Source organism: Oryctolagus cuniculus, chromosome 7 (genome assembly GCF_051225735.1).
Source record: "Oryctolagus cuniculus isolate XC-2025 breed Fujian yellow rabbit chromosome 7, ASM5122573v1, whole genome shotgun sequence".
Lineage (NCBI taxonomy): Eukaryota > Metazoa > Chordata > Mammalia > Lagomorpha > Leporidae > Oryctolagus > Oryctolagus cuniculus.
The window spans coordinates 80,362,501-80,384,841 of NC_142873.1; the positions used below are offsets into that span (position 1 = coordinate 80,362,501).

General features: G+C 43.9%; 1 long non-coding RNA gene across 5 annotated transcripts in view; it reads left to right on the forward strand.

Moving 5' to 3' along the window:
• LOC149125624 (uncharacterized) overlaps positions 1-22,341 on the forward strand; it is an 81,660-nt gene that overhangs the window by 18,488 nt on the left and 40,831 nt on the right. The window contains exon 3 of one of the 5 annotated variants that reach the window (XR_016210932.1): positions 16,270-16,456. The exons of 3 other annotated variants lie outside the window; for them this stretch is intronic. This is a non-coding gene — a long non-coding RNA (uncharacterized LOC149125624). Of the gene's footprint in view, positions 1-4,773; positions 4,909-16,269; positions 16,457-22,341 lie in introns of those variants that run through there. One more of the 5 variants, XR_016210931.1, reaches the window with a different exon arrangement.

Here is a 22,341-nt window from a genome sequence, read left to right on the forward strand (position 1 = left end):
CAAATCACACTTTTATTTCTGACAGAGGGACACGCTGGGAAAACTGCCTCAATATACAAAATGAAATTCCAGGTATAAAAATTCTGTATTTCTAACAAATCTTGTTTTTACTCTTTGATTTAAACAGAGCACTATAAAAGTATTACCCCTACAACAGGCACATGTTTATATGCGTGCTGTTTTTGTTTAGAGATTAGGAGCCACATAAGAGTGGAAACGACCTTGGTTGGTGTGCTTACTTACTGATAGAAATGATAGCCTTTTTCTGTCTGGATTCCGGTCTCTACTAATCATGAAACTTCCATCCATTTCAAAGAGAGGACTTGGACGGGATGAAAACAGGAGGCTGGCTTCCTGCACGCCCCTGCGTGTGTGCTTGTGCAGAATGTGCATGCGATCTTCCGAGTTGGCTGTAATCTATAATTCCTGGCTGTTATTTCAGTTGCAGCTATAATTTTTAGATTAATGGTTATAATTTTGGTGAGGCCTACATGAAAAGTTACATGCTCATGCGTGGGAGGAGGATCATTAAATATTCATTATTACCACTCAAATTAGTTGTCATGCTTTACATAACAGTTACCTGTTATCATTTCACTAGTTTAGATTCAGCAATAAGTGAACAGCAATATATAGCTCATAGCAGTAGAGGAATTATTTTGCTAGGGAACAGGGAGAAAAATGATTTAAAAACCCATTTGACATATTTATGTTGACAAATTATTTAAAGGAATTACTGTGTTGTCAATAAACACGTTTGTATGAGGGAATAGGATTGTGGCTGGATTTGCTTCTAGCTGTTTAATTACTCTAGCTATGAAAAACAGGGCTTCTTCAAATGAAAAAATTAAACATATAAAGGTTGAGATATTTTCGTCTTTGGCAGACACCTAACCTTGCCATGAAAAGGCACTTTTCATTTTTGTAAGCAAACACTGAAATCTTGCTATTCCAGCAAAGCTAGGTTGTGTGATTTGTGAGTTTTCCCCCATCTGGTGTAGATCTCTCCTTTAGAAAAAAAAAAAAGAGTGAAGAGTAAAACAAGAAATGGATTTCATAAATGTTGATGAACGGATGGAGATCATGTCACACCAATACATTTTGAAAAGGCATGGAGTGGAGATAAAGAAACACAAATCTACTTTAGGGTAAAAACATTTGATTTTTGTCTTCTATGTCCCCTGGTATGCCAGTTTAGTTTTGTTAGGACACTAGGATAGTCACATTTGTTGTTGTTGACCACGTATCTGAATCATTCCATACTCCTCAATAATTTGAAACTGACTCTTCTCCTGTAGAAAATAAATTTGATTCTGAACTCGTCTAACTTTAGAGCTTTCTGTCTGAAAGAGTCAAAGTGGAGCTGATGAACACATTTTGCATTTTTCCACATTGCATCTGGACTCTTCGTAATGATGGTTTATTTTTTTTTCTGCACAGAAGAGAAAAAATATATAGGTCCATGAATCAATCTAGATAATGGGGAAGGCTGAATGTAATAAATAATACAGTAACAACCCTAAACTAATGAGCTGTTGCTAAGGTACATTTCATAGGCTCATCCTCTATATAAAAAGTCACTAATAACCCCTTGGTGTAATCAGATGATAAAGCTTTGCCATAAGGCAACACCTGTGCAATTAGAACTGCAGATTCTTTTGCACGTTTCATTAATTTCAGGATTTTGTAAAGGCACAATGACTACACTAATAATCTAGTCTATTTGACTCCATGTCTACCGGAAACAAAGCGTCTAATTAGATAAAGGTAATTAATTAGAGATAAATGGAGCTAATCAGGCCCAGTTAACACTAATTCTCTGAATTAAGACATTTTGGGACACCTACCATCCTGCTGACTTTGATATTTTGCATTAAGACTGGGTTCTAGAGGAGTCAGAAAACACTGGCATTTGAGAATTGAGCAGTCTTTTGATGGCAACTTTGGGCATCTGAAGCCAAAGGAGAATTTTCTTTCATATTGTGCTATTTCACCACCTTTCTATTGCAGCTTAAAGAATTCACTTTGTAGTTATTCCAATCTGTGCTAGTCTCCATATAAATTTTAATAACCTTTGCTATCGTTTTTATTATCTGTCTAGTCCCGCAATGGAAGAAAATCACAAGTTGTTCTGTCTTTTAAATAAAGACCTAACTTGTTACATTAAGGAAATGTCAAGACTCATCAGCCTGTATCCTAAAATTCTGATCCTTTAAAGAGAACAAACACCTGAAATTCTGATCCTTTTAATTCTGATTCTTTAGAGAACAAACCTCTGCTTAGCAATGGTTGGGCTGAAAATTCCGTGATGTGGGGGAAAGCGCATTAGCTTTGAAGTCAGAAGATCTGAATTCAAATTCCTGTTCGATCTCTTACTAAGTGAGTGATCTTTGAAAGTAGCTTAACCTCTCTGAGTTCCTTTGATTGTAAATGGAAATAAAACTGACTCATGTAATACGGACACTAACATTACAGGGTTGCCATGAATGTTGAGTGAGGGAGCTATATTTAGGCTTCAGTTATTAACCATTAACTCTCAGACCAGGACTGAACACAAGTCCGGCACCTCTTCTTGACTGACTACAGCAGTAGATGTCAAAAATGTTACATTTTTGTCTCAATCCCATCCTAGTCTGTGGACTACTTTTAAATGAGAGGAAGAGATTAAGAATTTTCTCCCAAATAGTGCATCAGGAAAAAAGATCACTGGAATTCTTTCCTTGGAGAATGTGAGTTTATCTGCCTTTGTTTTCTATACTGAAATAATAATCCCTCTTGGCAAGTTATTTGTAATGCACAAGGAGTGGACAGATTGCTCCAGAACTGAACTTGTCAGATGTAGCTTAAAACAAAGTGGACATTTGTCTTTTTCTTCTAAAAAGCCTCTGGGATATGCCCCTTCCTCCTTCTGGTCTCTGCTCTCACTTATGTGGACCACTCCTGCGTTGCTTCAGTGGTCCCCTAACTAGTCCTGCTTTCATTTCTTTCTCCTGTAATTCAGTGTCACCAAATTAATCTTTATAGAGTACTGTCCTCGATCTCGCCCATCAGACGATTCTTCCCTTGTTAGGACTTTATCACGTGGATAAGCAGAGTAGCTATATCTGGTCCCATATTACTTATTTAACCTTTTTTATTTTTAAAGATTTATTTAGTTGAGAGGCAGAGGCAGAGGCAGTGAGAGAGGTCTTCCATCCTCTGGTTCACTCCCCAAATGGCCTCAGTGGCTGGAGCTTGGCCAATCTGATGCCAGGAGCCAGGAGCTTCTTCTGAGTCTTCTACAAAGGTGCAGGGGCCCAAGGACTTGGGCCATTTTCTGCTGTCCCAGGCCACAGCAGAAAGCTGGATTGGAAGTGGAGCAGCTGGGACTCGAACCGGTGCCCATATGGGATGCCAGCACCCCAGACAGGGGCTTTAACCCACTGCGCCCTGAGCCAGCCCCCATCCAATTTTATTATCTCTACTGCCCTCATAGCCAATGGAGCCTTTTATTACAGGAACCTATTCATACCTAGGAATTTCTTTCAAGACCTATTTCAAATCCTGCCTAGCCCAGTGCTCCCCTGACAACTCTGTCCCACCAAGTGCTTTCTTGTCTTTGAAAGCCCACAGCAGCTCCCAATGGCACCGCATATTAGCGTTGACTCCAGCAGTGTTTGAGTCAGTGACCCTCTTTCCTGATCTTGCCAACACCAGTGAGATGTCTGAGGTTAGGACCTAGTCTCCTTGTGTGCTTTGCTCATGTTGCTCTTCTCTCAAACCCCAGCCTTCACAGGGCTGGGCCCTCCAGGGGATGCAACAAAGCAACCTGCATGTTACTCATCTGTGAGGTGTGGCCTGGCCCGGTACTTGGGCAGACACGTCTACCTGACCTTTGTAGTAACCATGAGACTTTTTGCCCACTTTGGACTGGGTTGAGATCTAAGCTGGGCCTTCATGTTTGGAAACAAGATGACCTAATGAAAGGCCTGCCCTATGTCCCTATGTCCATGAGACTTTGCCTCTGGCAAGTGTAGCTAATGCCTTTTATAACGTGCAGAGAGGGAATGCAGGAAGTAACCCTGAGTATCTCATGACCCTCAGAATGCCTAACAAGCACACAGTGCCCAGCACACATTTCAGAAAGGGCTGGGCAAGGTTGGGCTGAGACCAGCATTCATAAGAGACTGTGATGGTTATTTTATGCGTCAACTGGACTGGGACATGGGTGCCCATAGCAAGCATTATTTTGGGGTGTGTCTGTGAGGGTGTTTCCGAATGAGATTAGCATGTGACTGTGGCCAGAGTAAAGCAGACTGCCCTTCTCAAGTAGGTGGGCCTCACCCAACCTGCTGAGGGCCTGAGGAGAACAAAAAGGCCAAGGAAGGAGGACTTTGCCCTCTGGCTGCTTGAGCTGGGGAACCTATCAGTCTTCTGCTGTGGTCTGGGACTCACCCTGTCAGCCCTGTGGTTCTCAGAACACTACCACCAGATTTCCTGGGTCTCTACCTTGCAGGCAGCAGATCAGCGGACTTCTCCAACTCCACAAATCCATGAACCAATCCCTTACAATAAAAATCATATATAAATATCCCATTTTTCCCTCTCTCTGGAGAACCCTGGCTAATAAAGTGACCTTTAATCTGATTTCTTAGTGCATGTTTGGTACTACAGGTGTTCTATGGAGAGGCCATGTCAGGAAAATTGAAACTTACATGGATTAGATGTCCAGCTTGGTTAATTGCAAAAACGTCCATAATTTCTTGCCTTCCTTGTGTCTATACCCTTTGACAGAACCTTTCCAACACTGACTCTGAACTTGGCCATGTGATTTGCTGTCCTGAGCAGATGACTTGAAAAAAAGCTTGCATATGAAGACTTGCTCTCTGGCTGCTCTTGAAGCCCTGGGCTCCTCTGTGAGTAAGTGCAGGCTGGCTGATAGGTTATAACAGACACGTGACCCAATGTCTCCCTTTCCCCAGCCAACCTCAGAAGCAGAGCTACCTTGCTAACCAGATGATTATGGAAGTACCCGTGAGTCCAGATGAGTTTAGAAGAATAACACAGTGGATTAAACAAAATATGAAGGATCTTCAAAAAGTTCATGGGAACTCTGTGCATTGAAAAAAGGATACATGGATTTTTGAAAAGTTTTTGCACCAAAATGAACTTATCTTTTGATTTCATTTTCCACGACCTTTTAACAGTCCCCTCATAGACAGTTATTGGTTTAACCTTAAGTTCTGGGCCGTTTGATACACACCAATAGGTAGCTGATACACTGGTGTAGGCTATTTCACTGCTTAAACTTAGTAGGAATCCAGAGAATACTAAATGTTTTCTCTCCATTATTTAAGCAGGACAATGATGGTGCCTTTAAGAAATGGGAAAAGAAGATTTCTCAGCATTGAGACATAAGAAAATGGGGTTGGCACAGACTGAAGTTTAAGATTTCTAGAAAGGTATTAGGCGGGAGTTGAAGATCTGAATGTAAGAGACAGCTGAAGTTGTGGGTTCAGGTGGGAATCCAGAGAAAGAATCATACAGTGGGAGCTCAGAGCAGAACTGCAAGGATTGGGTGACCCGCAGAGCTGAGTGATGGGATAAGCATCACAATAAAAATGACTACTAATTTGATTGTAATGTATAGTTTACATAGTCCATTTCCATACATCTCATTTTGATCTAGTAAGATAGAGATGGTCAGATCACTACTGGGTCCATTTTGCAGATGACAGGACAGGTGCAGAACCTTAAAATGCTTTACACATATTAGTATCTGGTAAGATGACAATTTCCAGATGTCTTAGAATTCATGCTGTTTCACCTGCTAGAGACCAGTAGAACTGTGGTTAAATCTGGCAAAAGGAAAGTCAGCAGCAGCCTTTAAAGAAGTTTCAGGAGAGCTGTGGGTAGGGAGGGTTGTAGTCAAGTAGCAATATGCTGTGGAAAAAATATGACAAGATATGGGAGGTAAGGAACAGAAGTCAAGACCTGGGGCTGGGTATCGAACCCAGGCACTCTTGTGTGGGACACAGGCATTTGTCTGCTTGATCAAACTGTTGGGTAAAAGGAGAACAACTTGGTTAGGAACCTAAAGGGGGTGCCAGATTGGAGAGGGGAGGTAAAGGTGACCAGAACAAGTTTTTCGATGGAATGGCAGCAATCAGAGGAGAAGACACATGGAACATTTGTTTGAGAGGCAGAGAGAGTGAGAGACACAGAGAAGTAGCTCCAACTCTCGTCCTCTAGTTCACTTCCCAAATGACCACAAAGGACCCAGGTTTGATCTGTTTGAAGTCGTCATACTCTGTGTTACTGCAGGAGTCCAGACCACTTGACCGAATACAAAGCCCTTCAGGGTCCTGCTGCCTCTGCCTTTCCCAGTCTGGCACTCCCCCCGCAAACCCCATGTGTTGTCCTATTCCCTGTACTCATTCTAGTCATGTTGAACTACTGGTAGGTCTGTAAGCACTGAAGGTTCTTTGTTTATTTTTTAAAGGTTTTTATTTAACAAATGCAAATTTCATATGTACTGCTTTTAGGAATATAGTGTTTCTTCCCCCCATTCCCACCCTCCCACCCCCACTCCTAACACACCTCCTACTCCCTGTCCCATTCCATTTTTCCTTAAGTTCTGAGGGGTTTTAAAGTGTGCCTTGATGGAGCTGTTTTCTCCTGGACCACTCCCTACCCCATCCTGTGCCCATTTGGTAAACATCTACCTGTTCTTTCAAGATCAGTTTAAATGATTCCTTCCCAAGCCTTCTGTGGCTCCTGAATCGAGCTCTCAGTCGCTTCTAGATGCCTTTCCGTTTCTAGCTGTGTTATAGCACCTGGCACTTACGAAGGGCACTTATTTGTGCACATGACTGGATGATCATGTCCCTGAACAAAAGCAGGACCATTTTTATCTGACTTTTTCATTATATTCTTGTACCCTGCATCTCTTAACGCTTAATTGAAAATTTAGATTGACACTGCTTAAGGCCAAATTCCCTTTCTTCTCTCTTTACCCAAGAAATGTTCTGGATATAACATTATCTAAGTTACTTTCTTTGTAAAATAAGAGCAATTATAGCTCTAAGTCTTTTTTAGATTGCTTAGTTAGTGGGCAGGCATTTGGCACAGTGCTTCAGATGCTGCTTGGGACACCTGCACCCAACACGGGAGTGCCAGAGTTTGTGTCCTGGCTCTGCCTCTGATCCCCACTCCCTGCCAGTGCTCACCCTAGGAAGCAGCAGGGGATGGCTCAAGTACTTGAGTCCCTGCCAACCCACATGGGAGACATGGATTGAAGTCCAGGCTCCTGGTTTTTGCCTGGCCTACACCCAGCTGTCAAGGACATACTGGGAGTGAACCAGCAGATGGGTGATCTCTCTCTTCTCTCTCTCTCAAATAAATGAAAGAAAGATTTTAAGGATTGCTTGGTTAAACAAAATCTCACCAAAGAGCCATCTCTGCCTCTGGAGATGCTCTATCCCAGATCCAGTGCTGGAGAGGATGCAGTGGACACCTGTGCTCTCCCCTTCACAGGGACTTCGGGCAGGAGGCGGCCTCTGTTTTCTTTGTGAGTGTGCACTGGTATTTCTTTGCATCCAGGCCTGGGAAGGTCGGCCAGGGCGGTCCACCTGAAAGATGCACCATGACTGAGCATCTCCCCTGTGGCATCTCCTCTGCTTTCCCTTGTCCCGGAGGCTTCTCTGTGTCACTTGCCAGAGCTGTTCTAGCAGGACCTCCTAGCTGTGATCTGGTACATGGTCCTATGACTTTACAGATAACAATTTTCCAAGGTATCCCCAGCACTGAACCTCTCTGTCTTTGAAGACAGCAATGAGTTGTCTCTTCTCTTCTAGGATCCCTGAGGAGGCAGTAGGCTGATCTTGGTGGGGTCCACATGTTCATTGCCTGTCCTGAAGAAGTCCTCGCTCTCCTCTTTATTCGTGGAGACACAGTCAACTTATTATTATTTTATTATCATTTTAAGGTTTATTTATTTGAGAGGAAGAGTTACGGAGGGGAGGGGAAGAGTGGGAGAGGTCTTCCATCCTCTGGTTCACTCCCCAAATGGCTGCAATGGCTGGAGCTGTGCTGATCCGAAGCCAGGAGCCAGGAGCTTCTTCCAGGTCTCCCACGTGGGTGCAGGGGCCCAAGCCTTGGGCCGTCTTCTACTGCATTCCCAGGAGTAGCTGGGACTCAAACCATCACCCATATGGGATGTTGACACTGTGGAGTCAGCTTTTTCAAATGGGAATGGAAGCAAAGTGCATTGTACTGGGGCAGATAAATGTTGGCAGCCATTGCCTTCAGGTTGGGGGGAATCACGTCCTGAATCCTCCTCAGTGGGGCAACCCAATTCTTCCCATATTTGAGAGTGAGGTTATCAAAGGGAGCAGGTTCCTGGCTACTTGATGACACCATATGCTGGGAGACAAATTCCCTGCTCCCTGGGCAATTTGTGCAGACCCTGGTCTTTCATCCTGCTCTAGTACAGACTTGTGCTTCAGTGAGCAGCGAGCGCCTTTCCCATAGGTGCGAACTGACATTATCCACGGCCAGATTTGAAAGGCCAGATAATGCCTGAATCTTGAAACCTGCTGAGGCAACTGAGTCAAAGCCCCAAACACAGGATCAGGGCTCAAAGGACCTTTTAGTTTGGTTTTACAATTTTTTTGGTCATGTGCTGTCAATTATTGTCAAGGGCTTATGACTCACTTACATCCTCTTATTAAGTGAATGTGTCTGTTGCACTATTGGTTGTTTAATAGGCCACAGCCAGCCAGCAGAAACATAGGGTTTATTTCAAATATTTCTTTGCAGGAAAAAAATCACTTCCCCAGCATGCAGGAGTTTGCAGAAGTATCATCACAGGCCACTCTGAGCAGAGCAAAGCATTGTTCTGAGAGAAATTTAACTGCATTGCAGTTGCCAAATATTTAATACTTTAAAGAGGAAGTTCTAAAATTTAATAGTTGATTTTATTATTACTCTTTTGATGTAATTAACTGGGGATGCACTTTAAACTGCTTTATTCTGGCTATTGAAATGGATTTTATGGTTTACACTGGGGAAAAAAAAATTCTGTCAGACCATGGGCCTCTCCCTTGGTGCACATTATGAGAGTCTTTTTAGAGACAAGCAAGCAATTTTGCTGTCACTGGTCTTGTTCAAATAGAGTATGTTTATCTATGCAATACTCCAGGGAAAGGGTGTCAGAAAAGGATCACCAGTTAGCAGCTGACACAGCTCCCGCACACACGTTGAAAAAGCTCCTCAAATAGCAAATGAACACATATATTTCATTTTTTATGTGGCTGATAAAATGTTCTATCATTAAGTCAAAAGAACATATTTGTCCCATCTAAGTTGACTTTAGAGCCAGCTCTCATTTCTAATACAAATGAGCACCTTGCTGCTCGACTGTGGATTCTCTGCAGAAGCCACGCTGCCGTTCAGGATTTGAGGGGAAGCCGGCCTGTGAGCGCTGCACACCAGTGCTTTGCTTTTTAAAGACTGCTTGCTTGCTTGCTTGCTTGCTTTATTTGAATGGCAAATTGAGAGGTGGGTAGGAGGGTTGGTAGGGAAGGGACTGCAGAGGTAAAAGAGATTTTTCCATCTGTTGCATCTGCTGGGTTGCTTCCTAAATAGCCACGACATCTGGGGCTGGGCCAGGATAAAGCCAGAAACCTGGAACTCCGTCCTCGCTTCCCATGAGCGTGGCCGGAACTTAAGTACTTGAGCCATCTTCTGCTGCTTTCCCAGGCACATTAGCAAGAAGCTCCATGCGAAGTGGAGCAGCAGAGACTCAAACCAGTGCACCATATGGGAAGCTGGCATCAAAACCAGCTGCTTAACTCCCTGCACCACAATGCCATCTCCACCAATTCTTTAATTGGGCCATTGGCATATCCATGATCAAGTCACAGATACTTACATATCAAGTGGCTTCAGAGAAAAATAAGCCTTTCCAGGGTTGTGATTTAATTCATGTATTATTCTATTTCAAATATCAAATTCTCATCTAATTTCTCTGTCAAATCGAAGTGTCTATGCATTCACTAATTCAACAAATAAATACTGAACAGCAAACAAGAAATATATAGCAGGCATCACTGTGGGCTCTTGCAAAAATGTATACAAAATAAATAAGTACCTGCCCTCAAGGAGCTTGTAGTCTGATGAAGATGTTAAACAAACAAGAGTGCAGAAAAGCTGATCACAAGGTAGATGGGGCAGGCATTTGGTAAGGGAGTTCAGACAACACTTGCAATGCTCCCATCCCATATTGGAGTACCTGCGTTCAAGTCCTGAATCTACCTCCTATTCCAGCTCTGGCTAAGGCACACCCTGGGAGTCAACAGAAAATGACTCAAGTACTTGGTCCTTGCCAACCCACCTGGAAGACCTGGATTGAAGTCCTGCCTCCTGATTTTGTCCTGATGCTGCCCTGGCTGTTGCAGGCATTTGAGGAGTAAACTAGCAGATAGAGGATCTCTCTGTGTCCTTTTCTGTGTGTCTCTTCTTTCTCACTGCCTTTTAAATAAATAAATAAATAAATAAATAAAAAATTAGAAATGCTGTTAGAGGGGCTGGCGCTATGTCATAGCAGGTGAAGCCACCGCCTGTAGTGCCAGCATCCCATATCGGTGCCAGTTCAAGTCCTGGCTGCTCCACTTCTGATTCAGCTCTCTGATATGGCCTGGGAAGATGGCCCAAGTCCTTGGACCCCTGCATCCATGTGGAGACTTGGAAGAAGCTCCTGGCTCCTGGCTTCAGATGGGTCCAGTTCCGGCTATTGCAGTCATCTAGGGAGTGAACCAGCAGATGGAAGACCTCTCTTTCTCTCTGCCCCTGCCTCTGTGGTTCTGCGTTTCAGATAGATAATTCTTTTTTTAAAAAAAAAGAAGAAGAAGAATAAAGAAAGGGGGCCAGTGCTGTGGCGTAGTGGGTAAAGCTGTCACCTGCAGTGCTGGCATCCCATGTGGGTGCCAGTTCTAGTCCCGGCTGCTCCACTTCTGATCCAGCTCTCTGCTATGGCCTGGGAAAGCAGTTCAGGAAGCTCCTGGCTCCTGGCTTCAGATCGCACAGCTCCAGCCGTTGCGGCCATCTGGGGAGTGAACCAGTGGACAGAAGACTTCTCTCTCTGTCTCTGCCTCTCCTTCTCTCTCTATGTAACTCTGATTTTCAAGTAAATAATAGATAAATCTTTAAAAAAAAAAGAAAGAGAAAGAAAGAAAGGCTATGAGAAAGAGATTGAGTGTTAAACTCAGAGAAAATTGGGGCTTCAGTCTTCTCAGCTATAAAATTTAAATGATGTTTGCTTGAGAGTTTGAAGATCAAAAAAATGAGAATATATGCTGGTACTTCAAAAAGTTAATGGAAAACAGGATGAAAATGTATGTTTATTTTGGTGCAAAAAGTTTTTTTGAGGGGTGGCATTGTGGTGTAGTGGGTAAAACCGCTGCCTGTGATATTGGCAACCCATGTGGGCATAGGTTTGAGTCCCAGCTGCCCCACTTTCCAGTTTAGCTCTCTTATAATGCACCTGGGAAGGCAGAGAAGGATGGCCCAAGGGCTTGGGCCACTGCTACCCACATGGTAGACCCAGAATAAGCTGCTGCCATCTGGCTTCAGCCTGGCCCAGCCTTGGCTGTTGCAGACACGTGGGGAGTAAACCAGCAGATAGAAGATATCTCTTTCTCTCTCTCTCTCTCTCCCCACCCCCCCCGTCTCTCCCATAATTCTGACTTTCAAAATAAATAAATAAATTAAATAAATAAATAAATAAATATCAAGGAAAAGTTTTTTAGAAATTCATGTGCATTTTTTCAGAAAACCCATGGACTTTTTGAAGATCTGTCCTATGCATGGATTTCAAAAATTCTTTGCAACAAAAACACTATCTTTTATTCCATTTTCCATGAACTTTTTAAAGTCTTCCAGATAAATTTCTTTCTGCAGTGCTCAGTTTGAGGTAAGAGAGCAATCATATAACTGGACACATGGAGAGGATCCATGGTGTATTCGTTGATGACTTTGAAGTTGGGTCCGTGTGCCCTAGGGCTAATGTTCAGCCTTCACATTTGAAGATGATGCCACAGAGGACTGGGGCTAGACTGTGTTCCTGTTTCTTTAGAAGAGAAGGCATGAGGTTTATCAGTTTGTTTCTCCAAAGGTATTTAGTTGGTGTTCTGCTTATAAATTCTCCCAGTTCCTCATCGGAAGGAAGACCTTTCTGTCTGTCTCTCTCTCACTGTCTATAACTCTACCTGTCAAAAAAAAAAAAAATTCTTCCGGTTCCTTTGAATGGCGAAGTCATCCTGGGACCAAGGAACCTCTCACAGTGGGAACTCAGTCTCTCACTGCAGTCTCATTGGATGTTTAGGTTCTTTTTTTTTTTTTTTAATATTTATTTATTTGAAAGGCAGAGTTAGAGTTACAGACAGATGGGAGGGCAGGGGGAGCGTGGGGAGAGCTCTTCCATCCACTTGTTCACTCCCTAAATGGCTGAAACAGCCAAAGCTGGGCTGATCACAAGCCAGGAGCCAGGAGCTTCTCTGGGTCTCCCACATGGGTGCAGGAGCCCAAGCACCTGGGGCATCTTCAGCTGCTTTTCCCAGGCCATTAGCAGGATCGGAAGTGGAGCAGCTGGGACTCAAATGGGTGCCCACAGGGGATGCCGGCACCGCAGGCAGAGGCTTACCTTACTATGCCACAGTGCTGGCCCCTTAGGTTGCTGTGTTCTTTTTTATCTGCTAAGACCAGGGACAATCCCTGACGTGGGGTACTCTCTTTACTAGATGTGGTAGTGAATTTTCTGTGCCAACTTGGCTGGTCTGAGAGATGCTGGTGGCTGGCAGTGGTGCCACGCTTGCAGGTGTGCCTGAGAAGGAGTTTCTGGAAGGGAGGAGAGCACCTTCCCTAGCATGGGCAGTCATCGCCCTGCCCTAAGAGGGCTGGAATGAGACGGCGGCAGAGGGAGAGGAGCTGACCTCTCCGGGATGGCACATCTCTCTCCTCCCGGCACTCCTGGGTCTTGGACTCACACAGAGACCTACACATTGGCTCCTCTGGTTCTCAGGCCTTTGGACTTGGGCTTTGGGCCTCAGACTGAATGAATGAAGTATATGTCCCCAGCTTCTCTGGGGTTAGAGGAAAAGGACCCCTCCTTCAACTCAAAATAAAATGTACATTCATCTATTCAGACAGGTTCCCTGCTCTGCACCCCCCACCCCCACCCCACCTTGTTTACGCCCGGTTCTTCTCAGAACAAGACATGCTTCACTTCCATCCTGGCTGATGCAGAATTTTCCTCTTGCTGACAAATGTAACTGCAAAGGCTGACCCCACTGCTAGCTCAGGCACACACCAGGGCATCCCCCCCAAGTCCCTCTGGGCCGCTGTTCCTTGAGAGAAAAAAGAGACTTTGTTGCTCTGGTTAATCTCTCAGACCCCCAGTTCTTCAGTGATGGCCTCATGGCTGATGTATGGTCATGCATTATGAAGTATCTTTAATTAATGGAGATTATATTGAGAAATAAAGTTTGAATTTTAGTATTTCTATTAATTCCATGTTTCTTTTCTTTTCTTTTTTTTTTTTTTTTTTTTTTTTGACAGGCAGAGTGGACAGTGAGAGAGAGAGACAGAGAGAAAGGTCTTCCGTTTGCCGTTGGTTCACCCTCCAATGGCCGCCGCGGCCGGCGCGCTGCGGCCGGCACACTGCGCTGATCCGATGGCAGGAGCCAGGTGCTTCTCCTGGTCTCCCATGGGGTGCAGGGCCCAAGCACTTGGGCCATCCTCCACTGCACTCCTTGGCCACAGCAGAGAGCTGGCCTGGAAGAGGGGCAACTGGGAAAGAATCCGGCTCCCCGACTGGGACTAGAACCCGGCGTGCCGGCGCCGCTAGGTGGAGGATTAGCCTATTGAGCTGCGGCGCTGGCCAATTCCATGTTTCTATGAGCTTTTTGAAATATATATATATATATATATATGCATGTATATCTATCATGTTGGCCCTGTGTCTCTAGAGGATGCTAATATATGACTAATACACTAGAGTTTTTATTTTTATTTTTTAGGATTTCTTTATTTATTTGAAAGGCAGAGTTACAAAGAGAGGGAGAGAGATCTTCCATCCACTGGCTCATTCCTTAAATGGCTGAAATGGCTGGGGATGGGCCAATCTGAAGGCAGGAGCCAAGAGCTTCTTCTGGGTCTCCCACATGGATGCAGGGGCCCAAGCACTTGGGGCATCTTCCACTGCTTTCCCAGGCACATTAGCAAGGAGCTGGGTGGGAAGTGGAGCAGGACTTGGACTGGCGCCCATCTAGGATGCTGGTACTGCACGCATCGGCTTACCTGCTATACCACAGTGCCAGCCCCAACACTAGAGATCTACTGAACATTTACTAAATCCTGACTTTAACTTTCAAATAGCCCTCTGAGATGAGTAAAATCATTGCATTTTTTTTTTAAGATGAAGAAACAGAAGCTCAAGGAAGTTATGCAACTTGTTGAGGGTTAAAAAACTAAAAAGTAACACTGGCTTTTTAGCCTGATCTCAATGATTTAACTCATTAATGGGGTGCCTGCTATGTTTCAGACCTGCTCTGGGTTAGGTGGTGATGGACCCCTCTGAAGCGAACAGTGGAACAGATCATGAGATGTGGGATGCTGCTGTGAAGGAGAGACACGGGGCAGAGTGGGAGTGTGTGGCGGGAGCGAGCATTGGAGGCTTCTGTAAGGAACCCCGCTGAGATCCAAAGGGTGAGGTCCACTGGAGGATGTTGGCAGCACGTGGTCACTGGTTGGGGGAAGGAGTCCTAGGCAGACAAACAGTGTGTACAAAAGACCACAGAAAACACAGCATGTCTTCAAGGAACCGCAAGGAGGTAATCTTGCAGGGAGTTTAAAGACATCAGATGAGGATGAAGAACAGGGGAAAGGACCAAATCATTAGGGCGTAGACTTTGTGCTCATCTCAATGAGAAACCATCAGAGGGGTGGGCATTGTGGCACAGCCGACCTGCTGCTTGGGACCCCAGCACCTCTTGATGTACTGCTCATTACTTCCAACCCAGCTTCCTGTTACTGTGCCTGGAGGAGGCAGCAGGTGACGGTGCAGGTACTTGTATTCCTGTCACTCCTGTGGGAGACCTGGAAAGGGTTCCTGACACCTGGCTTCTGCCCTGCTCTGGCTGTTGTGGGCGTTTGGAGAGTGAGTCAGCAGATGGAAGATTTTTCTCTTTTCTGTCTCTCCTTCTCTCTCTCTGTCACTCTTTCAAATAAATAAATAAATAAATAAATACATCTTTTGGAAAAAAAAGCCATTGATGTTCTTTAAGCTTGGAACTGACTTAATATTTACATTTTTTTTTTAAAAAGATCATGCTGAAGAATTGTGGAGGATAGGGTAAGAACAGATAGAATCAAAGAAGCAGGAAGACTAAGAAGCTATTTTTGGGGTCTGTGTGTAGCAGGTGAAGCTGCTGCCTACAGTGCCGCCATCCCATATGGGTGCTGGTTTGTGTCCCAGCTGTTCTACTTCTGACCAGCTCTCTTCTATGGCCTGGGAAAGCATTGGTAGATGGCCCAACTGCTTGGGCTCCTGCACCCACGTGGTAGACCCGAAGGAAGCTCCTGGCTCCTGGCTTCGAATTGGGTAAGCTTGGGCTTTTGCAGCCATTTGGGGAGTGAGCCAGTGGATGGAAGACCTCTCTCTCTCTCTCTCTGCCTCTCTGTAATTTTGCCTTTAAATAAATAAATAAATATTTTAAAAATATATGCTATTACAGTGGTCCAGGAAGGAAATAATGGTAATTTGGATCAGGATGGTGATGGAGGAAATAGAAATGAATGGATCCTGGAGATAGTTAACAGGTAGACCTATTAAATAAATAAATATTTTAAAAATATATGCTATTACAGTGGTCCAGGAAGGAAATAATGGTAATTTGGATCAGGATGGTGATGGAGGAAATAGAAATGAATGGATCCTGGAGATAGTTAACAGGTAGACCTATTAATTGAATCATTTGAAATGCTTTCAATTGTAATAGAAACTGACATAAAAAGTAAGTGGACTTTACTGACTTATGTCACTGCAATATGTGGAGCTAGGGCTGGTTCAGGCAAAGCTCAGAGAAGCTCTAGGGGGTGTCTGTCTGGCTCTCTATTTTGCCTTTTGCCGTGAGAATATATTTTTATCATAAAGGGACCTCTTTTATGCCCGCAAGACAGCTGCCAGCGCCTCGTGGGCTACATGTTTCCTCCTGTGCATCTCCGTTCTAGCACTCCCAGCTGGAGTCTCAAGTCTCACTCTGATTGGACCAGCTGAAGTCTTGTGGCCATCTTACTAGCTCTGCTCCGAGCTTTTCCTAAAAGCATGTGGTTCACCAAATAGAAACGGAGGCAGCTGAGAGGAATGCGTGCTGAGAGCCCACGGCAGATCGGACACCAGGGTTTAAGAAAAAGAGGGGTAAGTTGGCACTCGTCTGGTGGTATCACTCTCTGAGATGGGGAGCAAGAGATGGTTTATGGAGGAAGATGATGAGCTCAGTTGCTGACTGTCATCCAATGGGGTATCATCCAATGGGATGTCCCACCAGGCAGTTGGACAGTCTCAGCTCAGAACAGAGGTCCTGGCTGAAGGAAGAGGTCTCTCTATTGTTTACTTATCTGATGCTACAACTTCTACTCTTCATCAGAAGGCATTTATTTTACATTATTCTTAATGACTGACCAGCACAATGGGAGACTGCCTTTTTGATAGTGATTTTTTGTTTTAAAGACTTATTTATTTATTTGAAAGTCAAAGTTATCAGAGAGAGGAGAGGCAGAGAGAGAGTTCTTCCATCTGATGGTTCACTCCCCAACTGGCCGCAATGGCCGGAGCTGTACCGATCTGAAGCCAGGAGCCAGGAGCTTCCCCTGGGTCTCCCATGCGGGTGCAGGGGCCCAAGGGCTTGGGCCATCTTCTACTGCTTTCCCAGGCCATAGCAGAGAGCTGGATCAGAAGTGGAGCAGCCGGGACTAGAACCGGTGTCCATAAGGGATGCCGGCACCTCAGGCCAGGGCATTAACCAGCTGTGCCACAGCACCGGCCCCCATGATAATGATTTGACACTGCTGTGAAGAAAATTTCAAAGTAATAGCTCCAAAGAAAGGGAAGTCTAGTCAGTTGCCACAGTAATTCTCAATGGCTAGGGGAAATTTAATCAGGTAATGATTACACATCTCACGTTTTCTGTTAATGCTCAAAACTATTGCTCTCTCCGTTTTACAGATGAGAAAACGGAGGTATAGACAGGTTACATAAGGTCATAGAACATGTGAGGGATAGCCCTGGGATTTGAGCCCAGGCCGTCCGACCCCAGGATCTATCTGCTTGATCTTTGTACATACTCTTTCGCTCAGGGGGAAATAGGCAAGATGGCCACTCAGTCTATCATTTGCTTTTAATCACAAAGCCAGAGAGTTTCTTGGATTAGTTCTTAGTTCCCCGGGGATGCTGACCTTTGTGGTCTGAATTGTTCTGCATGGGCACAGGTCTAGAGGTGAGCATTCCTGTTTACAGGGATCAGCGCTGACCCCAGCCTGGCAGGTGGGACACAGCAGCCGTGGGTGGTGGTCTCCAGGGGGAGTCGGGGGCTATAAAACCTCCTTTGTCCCATTCTCGCTGAATCTCCATCTTTCCTAAACCTTTATGACAGCGTGACAGAACTGGGAAAGGTGAAATGAGGGTGTACAGTTCTGACTTTTTCCTTAAGCAAAATAGAAATGATAGTTCTGTCCCGTCATTTTGTGTTGTCAGTGCCTCTTTGTTCCTTCTGTGGGTAATTAAGAGCTGAGGATAAGCCCTCTTTTTCATTAAATTTTTTCCCATTGAAGTATAATATTCATAGCTCCCCCCACCTGCTCCCATGAATGATATAAACAAATAGGGATTAAAAGAAAAAAAACCAACATGCCCAGAAAATCCCTGAACCACCCACATTATTTAGTGAGAGGATTTTTTTTTCCTCCCTGAATCAGATGCTGATCATAATGGTCAAAATCATCCTTGGTACTGTGTCTAAGCTTGCTCATTATCATTCAATATGTTCAACAGAATTATTAAATGTAAAAGAATATGGTGCACCTGGTTGAGATGACGGTGAGAGATTTGGCTTCCTGTCTCTCCGTTAAGGATGAATTCAGCCCAAGGGTGTACTCTGAACTTGGCAAATAGCATTATAATAGTGAGAGAATATTGCCTATTGGGTAGCAGGAGTTGATGATTAAATTTAAGTGTGTACTGTCCACATAAAACAAATACTGCTCTTTTTTTTTTTTTTAACTTTTACTGTGAACATTCATCACTGGTGCTGAAGATGCACAGTTGCTAATTATTGTGTTTTTAGCTTGTAATATACTGTAAATTTTGTATAATACTACTGTGACCTTATACAGTAGAGAAAAGTTGACAGGAGGCCTATAATTATTGTATGGGGAAGAAATTCCTATAATTATCTACTATTTTTAGGACCAGTGTGCATGGCCTCTTAATTTACATAAGCTTTAGACATTCACACATTTTCTGTCTTTGCCTGTGGATGATAAATTTTGCTCAAATGAAATCAGAAGACATACTGTTAGATGAGGAGTTAGCCAACTGGGAGCTGGATTACACTGAGCAACACAAGCTTTGGTGCCAGCTTAAAAAAGGGAGCATTTATTTGGATGAGATTTGTTTAAGGCAAGATTCAAAACATTAAAGAAAAAAAACATACAACATCATATTACTATATTGGGGCCTGATAACGTGTGATTATTTTTTTAGAGAATTGGTTAAATTATCTTGTGGAAAAGCATTAACCTAACAAAGAGAAACCCTCTAGGATATTTATCACATGGAGGGTGATTATGACAGCATGCACTTATTAGAGATGAATATTTTGTGCTCATTAAGGTTACCCCCTTGAGTGTGCCAGGATGCCAAGTGTGTGGTAGTGAAGCACCACAGTGCTATTGTCCTGTGAGCACTTGGTATTAGTGGGGTGTGGGGGGGTGGATATGACAAATACAGGGGCCTTTCTCAACGATCCAGCCCTGGCAGCACCTGTAGCAGAGCCACTGTGCAAATGGAAGAGGCTGGGAGATTTTCAAGTCAGGCAATCACTCGAGGAATGTCCCTGTAAGCTCGAGCTGACACCAACAACCCTGAAGGTCTGCAGGCAAGCGCCACCCGCAGGAGACTCAACATCTAAGATTCCATACTCAAGCTGCAGGAAAACCTCAACTCAAGCTCCGCCCTTCACAGAGGGATTTTTTGCTATAACAATAATGAAAGGGTGACTTTTCCACAAGTAGCAAGTTTTCCTGAAGCACAAAATATATGACTATTTTTGTTTTTTAAAACATGACTATTACATTTATTAGCTTACTGAAAATTATAAATACGTAATTACAATTTAAAAGGTTGCATACAAATGTTTAAAATATCCTAAGAAAGACTCAGCACCCCCCAAACTCCTCCCCACTTCCATATTTTAAAATCTAAGGCATGGCAGAAATACAGGTTAATAGTTTTGGGTGTATATTAAGCTATATATCTACACGTAATTTTGGTTGTTTGATTGGCTAAAGGAAGTTTTAAATGGCCACGTAGTAGATAATTCCAAAAGGTCACAAGTTGACAAGATACTTAGATATGTAGCATGTCTAAGACCTTAGAGTACACACACCCCTTCCCTTTGTTTGTTTGTTTGTTTTTTATTCAGAATCTGAGAAATCCTCACCTGTTGCATTGGGCTGTCTATGTCTTGAGTCTCTCCCCCTCCTTTCAGCATAGAAATCCATTCATTTGTCCTTTAGTTTCCTACCTACTGGATATTACTAACTGTATCATTTAACATATTCTTCTGTCTCCTATACTTTCTGTGGGTCAGGATTTAAATGTAACATCTTGTATCTTGTTTAAGTTCAGATTTGGAGTTTTTTTTTTTAACTTTTATTTAATGAATATAAGTTTCCAAAGTACGAATAATGGATTACTATGGCTTCCCCCCCATACCGTCCCTCCCACCCACAACCCTCCCCTTTCCCACTCCCTCTCCCCTTCCATTCACATCAAGATTCATTTTCGATTATCTTAATATACAGAAGATCAGCTTAGTATACCTTAAGTAAGGATTTCAACAGTTTGCTCCCACACAGAAACATAAAGTGAAAAATAATAGATGATTTTTTTTAAATGATGATGAAATCAGATCAGACCTATTGTCATGTTTAATCCCAGTGAGAGTCAAGTTGGGAGTTGATAGTTTCTTTTCTTTTCTTTTTCTTTTTTTTTTTTTTCTTTTTTTTTTTTTTTACAGAGGATCAGTTTAGTATGCATTAAGTAAAGATTTCAACAGTTTGCACCCCCATAGAAACACAAAGTGAAATATATTGTTTGAGTACTCGGTATAGCATTAAATCTCAATGCACAGCACATTAAGGACAGAGATCCTACATGAGGAGTAAGTGCACAGTGACTCCTGTTGTTGACTTTACCAATTGACACTCCTGTCTATGGCATCAGCAATCCCCCTATGCTCCAGTCATGAGTTTCCAAGGCTATGGAAGCCCCTTGAGTTCTCCGACTCTTATCTTGTTTAGACAAGGTCATAGTCAAAGTGGAGGTTCTCTCCTCCCTTCAGAGAAAGGTACCTCCTTCTTTGAAGACCTGTTTTTTCCACTGAGATCTCACTCACAGAGATCTTTTGCCAGAGTGTCTTGGCTTTCCATGCCTGAAATACTCTCATGGGCTTTTCAGCCAGATCCGAATGCCTTTAGGGCTGATTCTGAGGCCAGAGTGCTATTTAGGACATCTGCCATTCTATGAGTCTGCTGAGTATCTCACTTCCCATGTTGGATCACTCTCCCCTTTATTTATTCTATCGGTTAGTGTTAGCAGGTACTAGACTTGCTTATGTGCTCCCTTTGACTCTTAGTCCTTTCATTATGATCAATTGTGAACTGAAATTGATCACTTGGACTAGTGAGATGGCATTGGTACATGCCACCTTGATGGGATTAAATTGGAGTCCCCTTGAGATTACTTTGTAGATGGCGTTGTATTCTTCTATCAGGAGGTACACAAAGTCTGTCTGTGTCTCTCTTTTTGTAATGTTAGCAAGAACTGACTACCATAGCTTAAATCCATTACTTTATTGAGAATTGTAAAATGGTAATATTCTTTCATCTCATTCTCATTTTTATTTTATTTTTTATTCTTTTTAAGATTTATTTATTTATTTGAAGGCAGAGTTACACAGAGAGAGAAGGAGAGTCAGAGAGAGAGAGAGAGAGAGAGAGAGAGATCTTCCATCCACTGGTTCACTCCCCAGTTGACTGCAATGGCCTGAGCTGTGCGGATCCAAAGCCAGGAGCCAGGATCTTCCTCTGGGTCTTCCCACGCGGGTGCAGGGGCCCAAAGACTACTGCTTTCCCAGGCCATAGCAGAGAGCTGGATCGGAAGTGGAGCAGCTGGGACTGGAACGGGCACCCATATGGGATACTGGCACTGCAGGCGATGGCTTTACCCACTATGCCACAGCGCCCCTCATTCCCATTTTTTTTTTTTTTTTTTGGCAGGCAGAGTGAACAGTGAGAGAGAGAGAGAGACAGAGAGAAAGGTCTTCCTTTTTCTGTTGGTTCAACCCCAATGGCCGCTGCGGCTGGCGCGCTGCGGCCAGTGCACTGCGCTGAAATGAAGCCAGGAGCCAGGTGCTTCTCCTTGTCTCCCATGGGGTGCAGGGCCCAAGCACTTGGGCCATCCTCCACTGCACTCCTGGGCCACAGCAAAGAGCTGGACTGGAAGAGGGGCAACCGGCACAGATTCTGGCGCCCTGACTGTGACTAGAACCTGGTGTGCCAGTGCCGCAGGCAGAGGATTAGCCTATTAAACCGTGGCACCGGCCCCCTCATTCCCATTTTTAAACTAGACTACTCTGATATAAGCAACTTTCCTTCATCACTTATTGGATTATTTAAGGTATGATCGGTTTGGCCAAAACTCTGTGCTCCAGTTTAAGCATGATTTGGCTCCCAACTCCTTCTGTTATTTAAACCCAAAGCCTTACGTTAATGGTACTGAGAAGGTAGAAAATTAATCCAGTTATGATGTCTGAAGGTGTGACCTCTGGGGAATGATTAGATTGGAGTAGATTGTTAGGGTGGGGCCCCAGGTTTCCTTCCTGGGGGCTTTATGAGGAGAGGCCAAAAGGATAAGTGTGCTGTCTGTCTGTCTCTGATTCCTGGCTTGCTGTGTGGTCTTCCCTCTGCACACATTCTACCACCCAGCACTGTGATCAGATGCCAGGCTAGTGGCACTGCCTC